The following is a 15,613-nucleotide window of genomic DNA, read 5'->3' on the forward strand; positions in this document are numbered from 1 at the left end:
ATTACGCCACAATATGCACCATATTGACCTAAGTGATTTGCAAGCTGGGTTGCCTTGCTCCTGTGTTTACCCCTACGTCCCCGATTGTTCGGCTAGGGAGTAAAGGAAGCACCTCTGCGATTGTCACAATCGGGTCACCCGAGTCGGACCTCAGACTGGGTGAAGCCGAAAGCTAGCGCTCTTACTGTTTTCAATATTGGTCGGCACACAACGGAACTCATGAGTACAAAAAATCTATTACACAAGTGTCATAGTGAGCAACCGAAGAAAGGTATCGGTGGGGTACTATTTTCTTCGAAGATGCTTCTTACACTTCGTCGGTAATATAGCATAAGTTCCCCGAGCGCGCTTTGTCTGTTACAGCCTTATGGCCTGATTGCCTGGTTATCGGAAACACCGTCGATATTCTCGATAGGTGGAGTACATAACACTTTTTGGTCCTTGACCGAAGAGGGAGAAGCCGACGGTCGATTAAGACGCGTATAAAGTTTGGGTGAACACAAATATGATACAAGTACTTCGGTACATACAATCATTATACATAAAATTCTTTTACCCAAGTCACTCGGGGGCTCTTAAATTTATGAGAGCTGTTTTATAATAAGTGTTCTTCTTCCTAGTCGTTGTAACGTATTTTTTCTATCACTCCTTTTTTCGACGCGAGTGTGTGGTCAATAGCCGGGGAGCCCAATTTTCCTCTCAAAGCCGCTAAAGTTTGCTAAACTGGCCTAACGAGAAGTACTTCGCCTTCGGGATAGGAGGTTGAAGCCGTAGGCTGGCCCGCTTGAAGTCTTGAGATAGGATGTGTCATGTTAAAGCACGACAGAAGCACAACCTTTTTTCTAAGACCAATTTTCTGATTGGCACCGAACAATTGATCTAGTTCGGACGTCGAGTTTTTACTGATATTTTTTGGTTTCCCAATCCTATTGCACTTTTCAACCATTTGTGTGTTTTCCGCATAAGTCTCGCAGTGCAACACCGGACACCTTTAGAGATTCGGCAAAAATTCTCGGATATTGCTATATATGCATCAGTTTCGAATTGTGTCTTCGGTCAATAGTTGGGTTGCCCGGCTCCTGTGTTTGCCTCCTATGTTCCATTTTGTTCGGCTAGGTGTGCAAAGGGAGAACCACTGCGATTGTGCTTCCAGCTCGCATGGTTAAGCACCTCAGTGGAGAAAGCCGAAAACTGACTGTCACAATAAGCGTAAACTGGTCAGCGGTCCGATGACTGTATTAAATGACGGGCCGTTCAAAACTTTGGCCGAAGTGTTTACGGCTTGACCTCGGCTGTCGCCGAACACTAACCGGGGGGCTACTTGCTGGCCTCCCAAGTTTAACCTCCTATGACTAAGTGAAAGTTATAAAGCCCGCATATCTGATTGCCTCGTTTCCGCTAAACACAACCGCCTTCGTGCGCCGAGACATCAGCTAAGGGTTGTTTTGTTATTGCGGAAACACCCTGCATAGCATCTACAAGGGGGTATAAGCCGACGATGGGCCACTTTCAGATTATAAACTGTCGCAACAAAGGTGAAAATTTGGTTCCTTTAGACCACAGAGTTTGGAAGCTTTCCCCGAACTAAATCCTCAGTATTTTCCTCCCATATTGATCGGAGGTGAGGTTTCATGATCATGCTTAGCATGACAACCCAAAGAAAGGAACCGATAGCAAGACTATTTTCTTTGGACGATGTTTCTTATGTTAAACAAATAATATAACATGTCTCTCTGCGTACCTTTGTTTATAAAACCGTATGGCCAGATTGCCTTGTTTGCCGTAAATCTTTGCCCTCATAAAGGCTTTATAAAGTAGAACAAACACTCCTCGGCTGCTGGCCGAGGAAGTTGAAGCTGATGGTCGATCAACAAAGTTTTATACAATGCGGATCCGAGCATTAATGATGTAAAGTACTTGGATACATAGAGTCATTACACATAATTTGTGATTTTACTATGGATATCGATCCTTAATTCGGCCTCCCGTGCCCGCATTAAGGCTCGGGGGCTACTAGGCTTCGGGCTTATTATTTACAAATATTAAAAGGGCACATCGATCCCCTAATCTGGTGTTGCCACCAGACCAGTGTCTCGGGGGCTACTGCATTGACAATCCAATGCAGAAAATTTAAAGTGCAATATAGTTTTCGAGGAGATTATTATCCTCAGGTTGGTCGGCCGCACCCAACCTGAGTCTCGAGGACTCTGCACACCGCGTTTCTATTCCTAAGTATGCTGCCGAGCTGGGAATTGATCCTCAGGCTGATTTTATGAATCGACCTGAGCCTCAGGGGCTACTAGGGTCAGCGGTTTGATTTTTTACTTTAGGTGTATCCCAGATATTAGGCCAACACGCACCTTGAGGGCTACTGGCTATACATCTCGGCAGAGACTACATTGCATAATTCAGAATTAAATTCATAAAAATCAGCCCATGGCCGAGGTGTTGCACCACCTCGGATACAGTCCGGCTTTGGTGGTCGACTACAACAGACACCCCGGAAGTAGTCCAGCATGAAGCTCAGACGCTAGTGGCTGGCTCCGTAGAGGGCATTTCCGGCATTAAGCCTGGCTAAACTCCTTCAACTTTTTTGAACCAAGGTGATCTATGACACCTTGGATATAGTCTGGCGTTGGAGCTTGGACATAGTCCGGTGGTAGAGCTCGGATACATTCCGGCGGTGGAGCTCGGATACATTCCGGCGTTGGAGCTCAGAAGCGGTCCAATGTTGGTGCTCGGCTGCAAAAGATACCTCGAATGCAGTCTGGCATTGGAGCTCGGATGCAAGAGGACACTGCCGCTCGGGAACAACCCCAAACCCGAGGTGTGGCATAAAAATAACAAGGCATTGATAAAGGCCGAAAACTTAAAGGGGCTCCTCGGATACCCGATGTGTAAACTCTTCGGATGCATTTCAGCGATCCTCAAGATCGAAGATGAGAAGATTTGTTGAACCAATTTTCAAGACCGACGACCAAAGATGAAGAACAATTCGGAAGAATCGAGGAGCGTCCCCAACTCGAAGACCGGTTCAGGGGGCTACTGACGGTGTCCTGGACTAGGGGGTACTCACCACGTCATCTCCCGATTAGTTGGATTGGGCCGAGGGCCCCCATGGCCGCATACTCATGGGCTAGTTCGGACAACCCCTGCCGCATACAAGGAAGACTCCACAAGACTTGGCGCCCAAGACAAGGACTCTTCTAAACCCTAGTCCTCCAGTGTCTTATATAAACCGAGGCCAGGCTAGTCAATAGACAATCTCATATTCATGACTATCACCTCGTGGTAGATACATGTACTTTGTACTAGACCCCATATGAATACAATCAAAAGCAGCATGTAGGGTATTATCTCATCAAGAGAGCCCGAAGCTGGGTAAAACCCCGTGTCCATGTTACCATCACTCCAAGACGCCTAGCTTAGGACCCCTACTACGAGATACGCTGAATATTGAACCGACAGTAGGTTCGTGGGACTTGTGAGGAGTCTCCTACTGGATTGATACCTTGGTTCTCAAAAACTGAGGGAAATACTTACACTACTGTGCTGCATCACCCTTTCCTCTTGAAGGAAAACCAATGCAAGCTCAAGACGTAGCAAGAAGGATTTCTGGCGCCGTTGCCGGGGAGGTCTTCGCTCAAGTCAAGACATACCAAGTACCCATCACAAACTCATCTCCCTCGCATTTACATTATTTCCCATTTGCCTCTCATTTTCCTCTCCCCCACTTCACCCTTGCCGTTTTATTTGCCCTCTCTTTCCGAATCTCTCTCTCTTTTTCGCTTGCCTTTTTCTGTTTGCTTGTGTGTTGGATTACTTGTTGCCATGGCGCAAGATAATACCAAATTGTGTGATTTCTCCAATACCAATAATAATGATTTCCTTAGTACTCCGATTGCTCCTCTTAATGATGTTGAGTCTTGTGAAATCAATACTGCTTTACTGAATCTTGTTATGAAAGATCAATTCGCCGGCCTTCCTAGTGAAGATGCCGCTACTCATCTAAACAACTTTGTTGATTTGTGTGATATGCAAAAGAAGAAAGATACGGATAATCATATTGTTAAATTGAAGTTATTTCCGTTTTCACTTAGAGATCGTGCTAAAGTTTGGTTTTCGTCTTTGCCTAAAAATAGTATTGATTCTTGGAACAAGTGCAAAGATGCTTTTATCTCTAAATATTTTCCTCCCGCTAAGATTATCACTCTTAGGAATGATATTATGAATTTTAAACAACTTGATCATGAGCATGTTGCCCAATCTTGGGAAAGAATGAAATTGATGATTCGCAATTGCCCTACTCATGGTTTGAATTTATGGATGATCATACAAAATTTTTATGCCGGTTTGAACTTTGCATCTAGAAATCTTTTAGATTCGGCCGCAGGAGGCACGTTTATGGAAATCACGTTAGGAGATGCTACAAAACTTCTTGATAATATTATGGCTAATTATTCTCAATGGCACACCGAAAGATCTTCTAGTAAAAAAGTGCATGCTATAGAAGAAATTAATTTTTTGAGTGGAAAGATGGATGAGCTTATGAGATTGTTTGCTACTAAGAGTGCCTCTATTGATCCCAATGATATGTCTTTATCTACCTTGATTGAGAATAATAATGAATCTATGGATGTAAATTTTGTTGGTAGGAATAGTTTTGGAAACAATGCTTATAGTGGAAACTTTAATTCTAGACCATTCCCTAGTAATTCCTCTAATAATTATGGAAATTCCTACAATAATTCTTATGGTAATTTTAATAAGATGCCCTCTGATTTTGAGAATAGTATGAAAGAATTTATGATTTCTCAAAAGAATTTTAATGCTTTGCTTGAAGAAAAATTGCTCCAAGTTGATGATTAGTGTTTTTTAGATGTGTTTTTCTGTTTTAATTAGTGTTTGTGCCAAGTAGAACCTATAGGATAACCTATGATGATAGTTGATTTGATTCTGCTGAAAAACAGAAACTTTGCGCTCACGCGAAAAAATTCAATAAATCACATAAACGTGCTTTTGCACTGATGCTTTTTTCTGCTGATCAATAAACAAATTTTCCAGGACGTCCTATTTTGGTAGGATTTTTAGAGTTCCAGAAGTTTGCATTAGTTACAGATTGCTACAGACTGTTCTGTTTTTGACAGATTTTGTTTTTCATGTGTTGTTTGCTTATTTTGATGCATCTATGGCTAGTATTAAGTGGTATGAACCATAGAGAACTTGGAATACAGTAGGTTTAACACCAATATAAATAAAGAATGAGTTCATTATAGTACATTATGTGGTGGTTTTGTTTTCTTTCACTAACAGAGCTTATGAGATTTCCTGTTGAGTTTTGTGTTGTGAAGTTTTCAAGTTTTGGGTAAAGATTTGATGGACTATGGAATAAGGAGTGGCAAAAGGCTAAGCTTGGGGATGCCCAAGGCACCCCAAGATATTCAAGAATAGCCAAAAGCCTAAGTTTGGGGATGCCCCCGGAAATCATCCCCTCTTTCGTCTTCGTTCATTGGTAACTTTACTTGGAGCTATATTTTTATTCGCCACATGATATGTGTTTTGCTTAGATCATCGTGTATTATATTAGTCTTTGATTTTTAGTTTACCACAATCATCCTTGCTGTACACACCTTTTGGTAGAATCCTACTTGATTAGAATTTATTAGAATATGCTATGTGCTCCACTTATATCTTTTGAGCTAGATAGTTTTTGCTGTAGTGCTTCACTTATATCTTTTAGAGCACGGCGGTGGCCTAATTTTGTAGAAATTGCTAGTCTCTCATGCTTCACTTATATTATTTTGAGAGCCTCTTAGAACAGCATGGTATTTGCTATGGTTATGAATTTGTTCCTAGAATGATGTGCATCCAAGTTGGGTATAATAAAAACTATCATAGAAAGTGCATTAAACACTAGGATCAATTTGATGCTTGATAATTGTTTTGAGATATAAAGGTAGTAATGTTAGAGTCATGCTAATGGGTAATTATGAAATTGAGAAATACTTGTGTTGAAGTTGGCAAGTCCCGTAGCATGCACGTATGGTAAAAGTTGTGTGACAAATTTGTTGCATGAGGTGCTCTTTTGATTGTCTTCCTTATGAGTGGCAGTCGAGGACGAGCGATGATATTTTCCTACCAATCTATCCCTCTAGGGGCATGCGTAGTAGTACTTTGCTTCGAGGGCTAAGTAGACTTTTGCAATAAGTATATGAGTTATTTATGACTAATGTGAGTCCATGGATATACGCACACTCATCCTTCCATTTAGCTAGCCTTTATTATACCGCGCAACTTTCGCCGGTAGCATGCACCCATTATTTACCTTCCTTAAAACAGCCACCATACCTACCTATTATGGCATTTCCATAGCCATTCCGAGATATATTGCCATGCAAATTTCCACCGTTCCGTTTATTATGACACGCTCCATCATTGTCATATTGCTCTTTGCATGATCATGTAGTTGACATCGTATTTGTGGCAAAGCCACCTTTATAATTTTCATACATGTCACTCTTGATTCATTGCATATCCCGGTACACCGCCGGAGGCATTCATATAGAGTCATATCTTGTTCTAGCTTTGAGTTGTAATTCTTGAGTTGTAAATCAATAAAAGTGTGATGATATTCATTATTAGAGCATTGTCCCAGTGAGGAAAGGATGATGAAGACTATGATTCCCCCACAAGTCGGGATGAGAATTCGGACTTTACAAAGAAAGAAAAAAAAAGAAAAAAAGGCCAAAAAAAGGGGAGGCCAAAGAAAAAAAAGAAAAGAAAAAAAATAAAATGAGAGAAAAAGAGAGAAGGGACAATTGCTACTATCTGTTTTCCACACTTGTGCTTCAAAATAGAACCATGATCTTCATGATAGAGAGTCTCCTATGTTGTCACTTTCATATACTAGTGGGAACTTTTCATTATAGAACTTGGCTTGTATATTCCAATGATGGGCTTCCTCAAACTACCCTAGGTCTTCGTGAGCAAGCAAGTTGGATGCACACCCACTTAGTGTCTTTTGTTGAGGTTTCATACATTTATAGCTCTAGTGCATCCGTTGCATGTCAATCCCTACTCACTCACATTGATATCTATGAATGGGCATCTCCATAGCCTGTTGATACGCCTAGTTGATGTGAGACTATCTTCTCCCTTTTGTCGTTACAACCACCATATACCACCATAGGGCTATGTCCATGGCTTGCGCTCATGTATTGCGCAAGAGTTGAAAAAAGCTGAAGCGCGTTAAAAAGTATGAACCAATTCCTCGACTCGTCATCGGGGTTGTACATGATGCGAGTATTTTGTGTAATGAAAATGAAGCATGGCCTAACTATATGATTTTGTAGGGATAAGCTTTCTTTGGCTATGTTATTTTGGTAGGACACGATTATTTGTTAGTATGCTTCGAAGTATTATTATTTTTATGTTTTATAAGCTTTTATCTTGAATCATTTGGATCTCAACATTCATGCCAAAATAAAGAAAATTACATTGAGAATTATGCTAGGTAGCATTCCACATCAAAAATTCTGTTTTTATCATTTACCTACTCGAGGACAAGCAGGAATTAAGCTTGGGGATGCTTGATACGTCTCCAACGTATCTATAATTTTTGATTGTTCCATGCTATTATATTACCTGTTTTGGATGTTTATGGGCTTTATTTCACACATTTATATCATTTTGGGACTAACCTACTAACCGGAGGCACATCCCGTATTGCTATTTTTTTGCCTATTTCAGTATTTCAAAGAAAAGGAATATCAAATGGAGTCCAAACGGAATGAAACCTTCGGGAGCGTGATTTTTGGAACGAACATGATCCAGAGGACTTGGAGTGCAAGTCAAGAAGAAATCGAGGCGGCCAGGAGATAGGAGGGCGAGCCCACCCCTCCTGGGCGCGGCTCCTGTCTCCTGGGCCCCTTGAGCGGCCACCGACGTACTTCTTCCTCCTATATATACCTACGTACCCTGAAAACATCCACGGAGCCACCGAAGAAATATTTCTGCCACCGTAACCTTCTCTATCCGTGAGATCCCATCTTGGAGCCATCACCGGCGTTCTGCCAGAGGGGGAATCCACCATGGAGGGCTTCTACATCAACACCATAGCCTCTCCGATGAGTTGTGAGTAGTTTTCCACAGAACTTTGGGTCCATAGTTATTAGCTTCTGATGTCTACTACACAACCTTCTTCTTGTAGACGTTGTTGGGCCTGCAAGTGCACATATTTGTAGGACAGTAGCAAATTTCCCTCAGGTGGATGACCTAAGGTTTATCAATCTGTGGGAGGCGTAGGATGAAGTTGGTCTCTCTCAAACAACCCTGCAACCAAATAACAAAGGGTCTCTTGTGTCCCCAACACACCCAATACAATGGTAAATTGTATAGGTGCACTAGTTAGGCGAAGAGATGGTGATACAAGTGCGATATGGATAGTAGATAAAGGTATTTGTAATATGAAATTATAAAAACAGAAAGGTAACTAATGATAAAAGTGAGCGTAAATGGTATTGCAATGGTAGGAAACAAGGCCTAAGGTTCATACTTTAACTAGTGCAAGTTCTCTCAACAATAATAACATAGATAGATCATATAATAATCCCTCAACATGCAACAAAGAGTCACTCCAAAGACACTAATAGCGGAGAACAAACGAAGAGATTATGGTAGGGTACAAAACCACCTCAAAGCTATCCTTTCTATTCTATCTATTCAAGAGTTCGTAGTAAAATAACATGAAGCTATTCTTTCCGCTGAATCTATCATAGAGTTCATACTAGAATAACACCTTAAGACACAAATCAACCAAAACCCAAATGTCACCTAGATACTTCATTGTCACCTCAAGTATCTGTGGGCATGATTATACGATAAGCATCACACAATCTCAGATTCATCTATTCAACCAACACAAAGTACTTCAAAGAGTGCCCCAAAGTTTCTACCGGAGAGTCAAGACGAAAATGTGTGCCAACCCTTATGCATAGGTTCATGGGCGGAACCCGCAAGTTGATTACCAAAACATATATCAAGTAGATCACATGATATCCCATTGTCACCACAGATAAACACGGCAAGACATACATCAAGTGTTCTCAAATCCTTAAAGACTCAATCCGTTAAGATAACTTCAAGAGGAAAACTCAATTCATCACAAGAGAGTAGAGGGGGAGAAACATCATAAGATCCAACTATAATAGCAAAGCTAGCGATACATCAAGATCATTCCATAGAGGGAACACGAGAGAGAACATGAGAGAGAGAGAGAGAGAGAGAGAGATATCAAACACATAGCTACTGGTACATACCCTCAGCCCCGAGGGTGAACTACTCCCTCCTCGTCATGGATAGCACCGGGATGATGAAGATGGCCACCGGTGAGGTATCCCCCTATGGTAGGGTCCCAGAACAGGCTCCTGAGAGGTTTTTGGTGGCTACAGAGGCTTGCGGCAGCGGAACTCCCGATCTGTCTTTGTTCTCGATGTTTTTAGGGTACGTGGGCTTATATAGGCAAAAGAAGTCGGTCGGGGGGGGGGGTGCTTGAGGGGCCCACGAGATAGGGGGGCGCGCCCAGGAGGGGTGGGCGTGCCCTCCTATCTCCTGGCCTCCTCGAGGATCTTCTGACGTGAACTCCAAGTCTCCCGGATCATATTCTTCCCAAAAATCACGTTGACGAAGGTTTCTTTCCGTTTGGACTCCGTTTCATATTCCTTTTCTTTGAAATACTGAAACAGGCAATAAAACAACAATATGGGCTGGGCCTCCGGTTAATAGGTTAGTCCTAAAAGTAATATAAAAGTGTATAATAAAGCCCGTAATCATTCAAAACAGATAATAAAATAGCATGAATGCTTCATAAATTATAGATACGTTGGAGACATATCAGCATCCCCAAGCTTAATTCCTACTCGTCCTCGAGTAGGTAAATGATAAAGACAGAATTTATGAAGTGTGAATGCTAGCAGGTGCACATGTTTGATCAATGATAATTTCAATCACCTTTTCTAGCATGTTTATATGTCATAACAGTAGTTTCTCTCATAAAAAATTTCATGATAAAGTAACAAGCTATTCACATGTTAAAGCATAGACCATAAACTTTCTTGAAAACTAGCAAACTTCATTCTTAGTCATCAAACAATTGCAATTCATCTTATTTTCAGGAAGGGCCTATGTCAGAGCTTTGATTTAGCAAACTCCACATACTCAACTATCATATAGTCTTCTACAATTGCTAACACTCACGCAATACTTGTGGTTATGGAGTTCTAATCAGACACAGAGAAAGTTAGGGGCTTATAATGTTGCCTCCAAACTTATTCACATTTGGGTGATGTCAACAATAATATTTCATGCTAACGTACATCCAATTGGATATATATATATCAGGATCACCCCAACACAAAGTGCTTGCCAAAGGATAAAATGAAAAAGGGGAAGGTGAAGATCACCTTGACTCTTGCATAAAGTAAAAGACATAAAGTAAAAGATAGGCCCTTCGCAGAGGGAAGCAGAGGTTGTCATGCGCTTTTAGGGTTGGATACACAAAATCTTAATCCGAAAGAACATCACTTCATATTGCCCCTTGTATATGGACCTTTATTATGCAGTCCATTGCTTTTATTGCTTCCATAACAAGATCGTACAAAGCTTATTTTCTTTGCACTAATAAGTCATGCATATTTAGAGAGCAATTTTTATTGCTTGCACCGATGACAACTTACTTGAAGGATCTTACTGAATCCATAGGTAGGTATGGATGACTCTCATGGCGAAAACTGAGTTTAAGGATATTTGGAAGCACAAGTAGTATTTCTACTTGGTGCTAGGAATTTTGGCTAGCATTAGGGGGAAAGGCAAGCTCAACATGTTTGAATGATCCATGACAATATACTTTAACTGAGATGTGAGAAAACATAACCCATTATGTTGTCTTCCTTGTCCAACATCAACTCTTTAGCATGTCATACTTAATGAGTGCTCACAATTATAAAAAGATGTCAATGATAATATATTTATATGTGAAATCTCTCTTCCTTCAATATTCTTTCATGAATTGTTCAAATGACCAATACAATGCTTGATAACCTCCAATAAATTTACAACCTCTACTTCTTATATGTGAAGTCATTACTCCCCATGGCATAAGCAAATGAAACATATATAATTTCAGATTTACGACATTCAACCATTTACTCATAGGATATAAGTGAAGCACACGAGTAAATGACAAACTACTCAAACAAGATATAAGTGAAGATCAATGAGTAGTTAAATAATTATGTAACTATGTGAAGACTCTCTCTCATTTAAGAATTTCAGATCTTGGTATTGTATTCAAACAACAAGCAAAGCAAAACAAAATGACATTGCAAGGATATCACGACTCATGTGAAGAAGCAAAAACTTAGGTTCAACCGATACTAACCGATAATTGTTGAAGAAGAAACGTGGGATGCCTACCGGGGCACCCCCAAGCTTAGATGCTTGAGACTTCTTGAAATATTATCTTGGGGTGCCTTGGGTTTTGTCGAGATCCGATGAATTGTGGGTTTATGATCAAGTTTATCTATGAGAAATATTTGAATCTTCTCTGAATTCTTTTATGTATGATTGAGTTATCTTTGCAAGTCTCTTAGAATTATCAGTTTGGTTTGGCCTACTTGATTGATCTTTCTTGCCATGGGAGAAGTGCTTAGCTTTGGGTTCAATCTTGTGGTGTCCTTACCCAGTGACAGAAAGGGTTGCAAGGCACGTATTGTATTGTTGCCATCGAGGATAAAAAGATGGGGTTTATATCATATTGCTTGAGTTTATCCCTCTACATCATGCCATCTTTCTTAATGCGTTACTCTGTTCTTATGAACTTAATACTCTAGATGCATGCTGGATAGTGGTCGATGTGTGGAGTAATAGTAGTAGATGCAGGCAGGAGTCGGTCTACTTGTCACGGACGTGATGCCTATATACATGATCATGCCTAGATAATCTCATAATTATTCGCTTTTCTATCAATTGCTCGACAGTAATTTGTTCACCCACCATAATACTTATGCTATCTTGAGAGAAGCCACTAGTGAAACCTATGGCCCCCGGGTCTATCTTTAATCATATAAGCTTTCAATCTACTTTTATTTGCATCTTTCCTTTTTGCATCTATATTATAAAATACCAAAAATATATTTATCTTATCATACTATCTCTATCAGATCTCACTTTCGCAAGTGGCCGTGAAGGGATTGACAACCCCTTTATCGCGTTGGTTGTGAGTTCTTTGTTTGTTTGTGTAGGTTCGTGGGACTTGTGAGGAGCCTCCTACTAGATTGATACCTTGGTTCTCAAAAACTGAGGGAAATACTTACGCTACTGTGCTGCATCACCCTTTCCTCCTCAAGGAAAACCAACGCAGGCTCAAGACGTAACAGTACTCCATCCGACGTGGTTGGCCAATCCGGTAGTGGTGCGCAAGGCAAATGGGAAGTGGAGGCTGTGTATTGATTACACAGACATCAATAAGGCTTGTCCAAAGGATCCCTTCCCGTTTCCGCACATCGACCAGATTGTTAACTCCACGGCTGGGTGTGACCTGTTATCATTCCTCGACACCTACTCAGGGTACCACCAGACCTTCATGACGAAATAGAACGAGGAAAAGACATCATTCATCACCCCATGTGGTACGTACTGCTTTTTACGGATGCCTTTTTGGTTGAAGAGTGCTGGCTCAACCTTTGCAAGAGCGGTCCAAATTGGTTTTGAACCCCATCTACATAGAAATATGGAAGCTTATATGGACGACATAGTGGTCAAAACCAAGGACAAAGCAACAGTTGTGCAAGATCTGGAGGAAACATTTGGAAACCTGCGCAAGATCAACCTCAAATTGAACCCTGAGAAGTGTGTCTTCGGTGTCCCGTCCGGCAAGCTTCTCGGGTTCTTTATGTCACAGCGCGGGATTGAGGCAAACCTAGACAAGATTAGGGCTATCGAGCAGATTGAGGCACCCAAACGGATCAAGGACGTGTGTCGGCTCACTGGTTGCATTGCCGCCATGAGCAGATTCATCTCCAAATCCACGGAGCCTGCCCTTCCCTTTTTCAAGATCTTGAAGAAGACGGGCCCAGTGGAGTGGACCCCAGAGGCCGAGGCAGTGTTGCAAGACTTGAAGAAGTACCTCTCCTCTGCCCCGGTGCTGGTTGTGCCCAAACCACAAGAACCATTGCTGCTATATTTAGCGGCAACAAATCAAGTGGTTAGTGCCGCATTGGTGGTGCAGAGAGAGGTCGACGAAGAGACAGAAGCAGCGGCAGAGTCAACGGTTGGCGGGCCAGAACCCTCCCCGGCAGGGCTTGGTCCCAGCAAGACTGAGTCCCCGGCAGGGCTTGGTCCTAGCAAGACTGAGTCCCCGGCAGGGGCTGACGCCAGTACGGTAGGGCCCACACGGCCGGGTGAAGTGGCGCAAAGGAAGAAGATGGTGCAGCACCCGGTTTACTTTGTCAGCTCCCTCTTGAAGGGAGCTAGGTCGAGGTACTCAGGTGTACAAAACTTGCTCTTCGGACTCCTTATGGCCTCGAGAAAGCTGCGCCACTACTTCCAAGCGCACGAGATCACCGTGGTCACCCGCCTCCCGTTGCAACGGATACTGCATAACCCAGATGCAATGGGGAGGATCGTGGAATGGTCCCTGGAGCTGTCAAGTTTCGGTCTAAAGTTTGAAAGTACCTCAACAATTCAGAGCAGAGTCTTGGCAGAGTTTTTTGCATAATGGACCTCGACGCCTGACGAAGAGGTACATGAGACCACTCTCCCCGGCAAGGAAATGAGCTACAACTGGATCATGTACTTTGATGGGGCCTTTTCGCTGCAAGGCGCCGGTGCTGGTGTGATGCTTGTCGCACCCACTGGAGAGCACCTCAAGTACGTCATCCAAATGCACTTTCCCCGGGAGATGTCAACCAACAACACCACCGAGTACGAGGGTTTGCTTGCCTGTCTCAGGATCGCGGCGGACCTTGGAGTCAAAAAGCTTATCGTCAGGGGCGACTCGCAACTCGTTGTCAGGCAGGTCAACAAAGATTATCAAAGCCCGTTGATGGAAGCATACATGGATGAAGTGAGGAAACTAGAGGAGCACTTTGACGATATACAAGCGAAGCACGAACCTTGGACGAAGAACGACATCACCGACTACTTGTCAAAGCGCGCTGCCCTCAAGCTACCTGTGGAACCAGGTACTTTTGTGCTTCAGCTAACTCAACCATCCGTCGAACTATCAGTCGGGCAGAACAAGCGAAGGAAGCTGTCGGCGTTCTCGAAATGGGGGTCCCCAGACTTGCCTGCATGCGGCCTGCAGTGTGGCTCAAGTGGTGGCCCAATGCGGCCCATCTTCGTCTACTCAAGCTAAGACCCTCGCGAGGGGCCGAGCCCCACGGGGCGGACGACGGAAGGCTTCCTCAGGGGCGGCCTCACTAGGCAAGCTCGCGAGGAGGCAGAGAGATCAAGGCAAGGGTACCTCGCGAGGTGCTCATGACGCAAGCCATGACGATCGAGACCAGGCGGGCGCCAGGCGGGCGCCGGCCTGTGCAGTGTCCTTGTTTCCTCTTTGGTGCAAAGGGGGCAAGCGCAGGCGCGGAGTACCGAGGCGTCAAGTAAACGTTACCATTTTAGTGCAACGAGACCAAGACCAGTAGAGCGGCAGGACAGAGGTCACCGTGGAGCCCAAGGCGGCATCATCGCCAGTACCTTTGGCAGCCGAAGACTAACTTTAGTCAGGATAATTTGTACTAGATGTTCCCCTTCAAAATGGCCGTTGTTGGCTGTCACGACCGGTTTTTCAATACAATAATTATTGAGAAAATCGATCTTTAAATCCCAGTATAGGAAAAGTCATCCTCACTGGTAGACAAATACTTGATGAACAGAGGACCAGTAGCATTAAATATATTACAGGGTTGAGCTGAGGCTGCTCAACAATTTATTACAAACTCGCCAATATCTTATATAAGGACGGTTATGACACATGGATGTGGTGGCATGCTACTAGCTCGAGGTAAAAAGTGGTGGATAACTTGACTCCTAACTGGCAGCTCATCAAGCGTCGAGGTGAGGCTCGATGAATTTATTTCTGGGGTTGCGGAAGCGGATAATACAAGGACCAAACAGGATCGCACGGGACTGACTGGGACTCCTCTAGGCGTCGGACTCGCTATCAAACTCTTCATCCATGAGATCGCCTTCATCAACATCTGGCCAAATCAACAAGCCGGGTGAGTACTTTGTCGCAAGACAGTTCGGACAAAAGACATAATCAATGAATGCATGAATGCGTCACGAATAAAAATGATGCTCATACAACAATAATTATATTTATGCACGACTTGATAAGTAAACAAATAAATGAAAACTGATCGGGTGTCTGGAGCGACGCCTTGAAAGGTAAACAAATAAAACTCATGCCACAGTCGGGCATCCAAGCGACACCACATAAAGGGCTTAAAAAGAATTGCCACAGTCGGACGTCTGAGCGACATCACATAAAGGGCTTTAAAAGAAATGCCACAGTCAGACGTCTGAGCGATATCACATAAAGGGCTTTAAAAGAAAT

This window comes from Triticum aestivum, chromosome 2B (genome assembly GCF_018294505.1).
Source record: "Triticum aestivum cultivar Chinese Spring chromosome 2B, IWGSC CS RefSeq v2.1, whole genome shotgun sequence".
NCBI lineage: Eukaryota > Viridiplantae > Streptophyta > Magnoliopsida > Poales > Poaceae > Triticum > Triticum aestivum.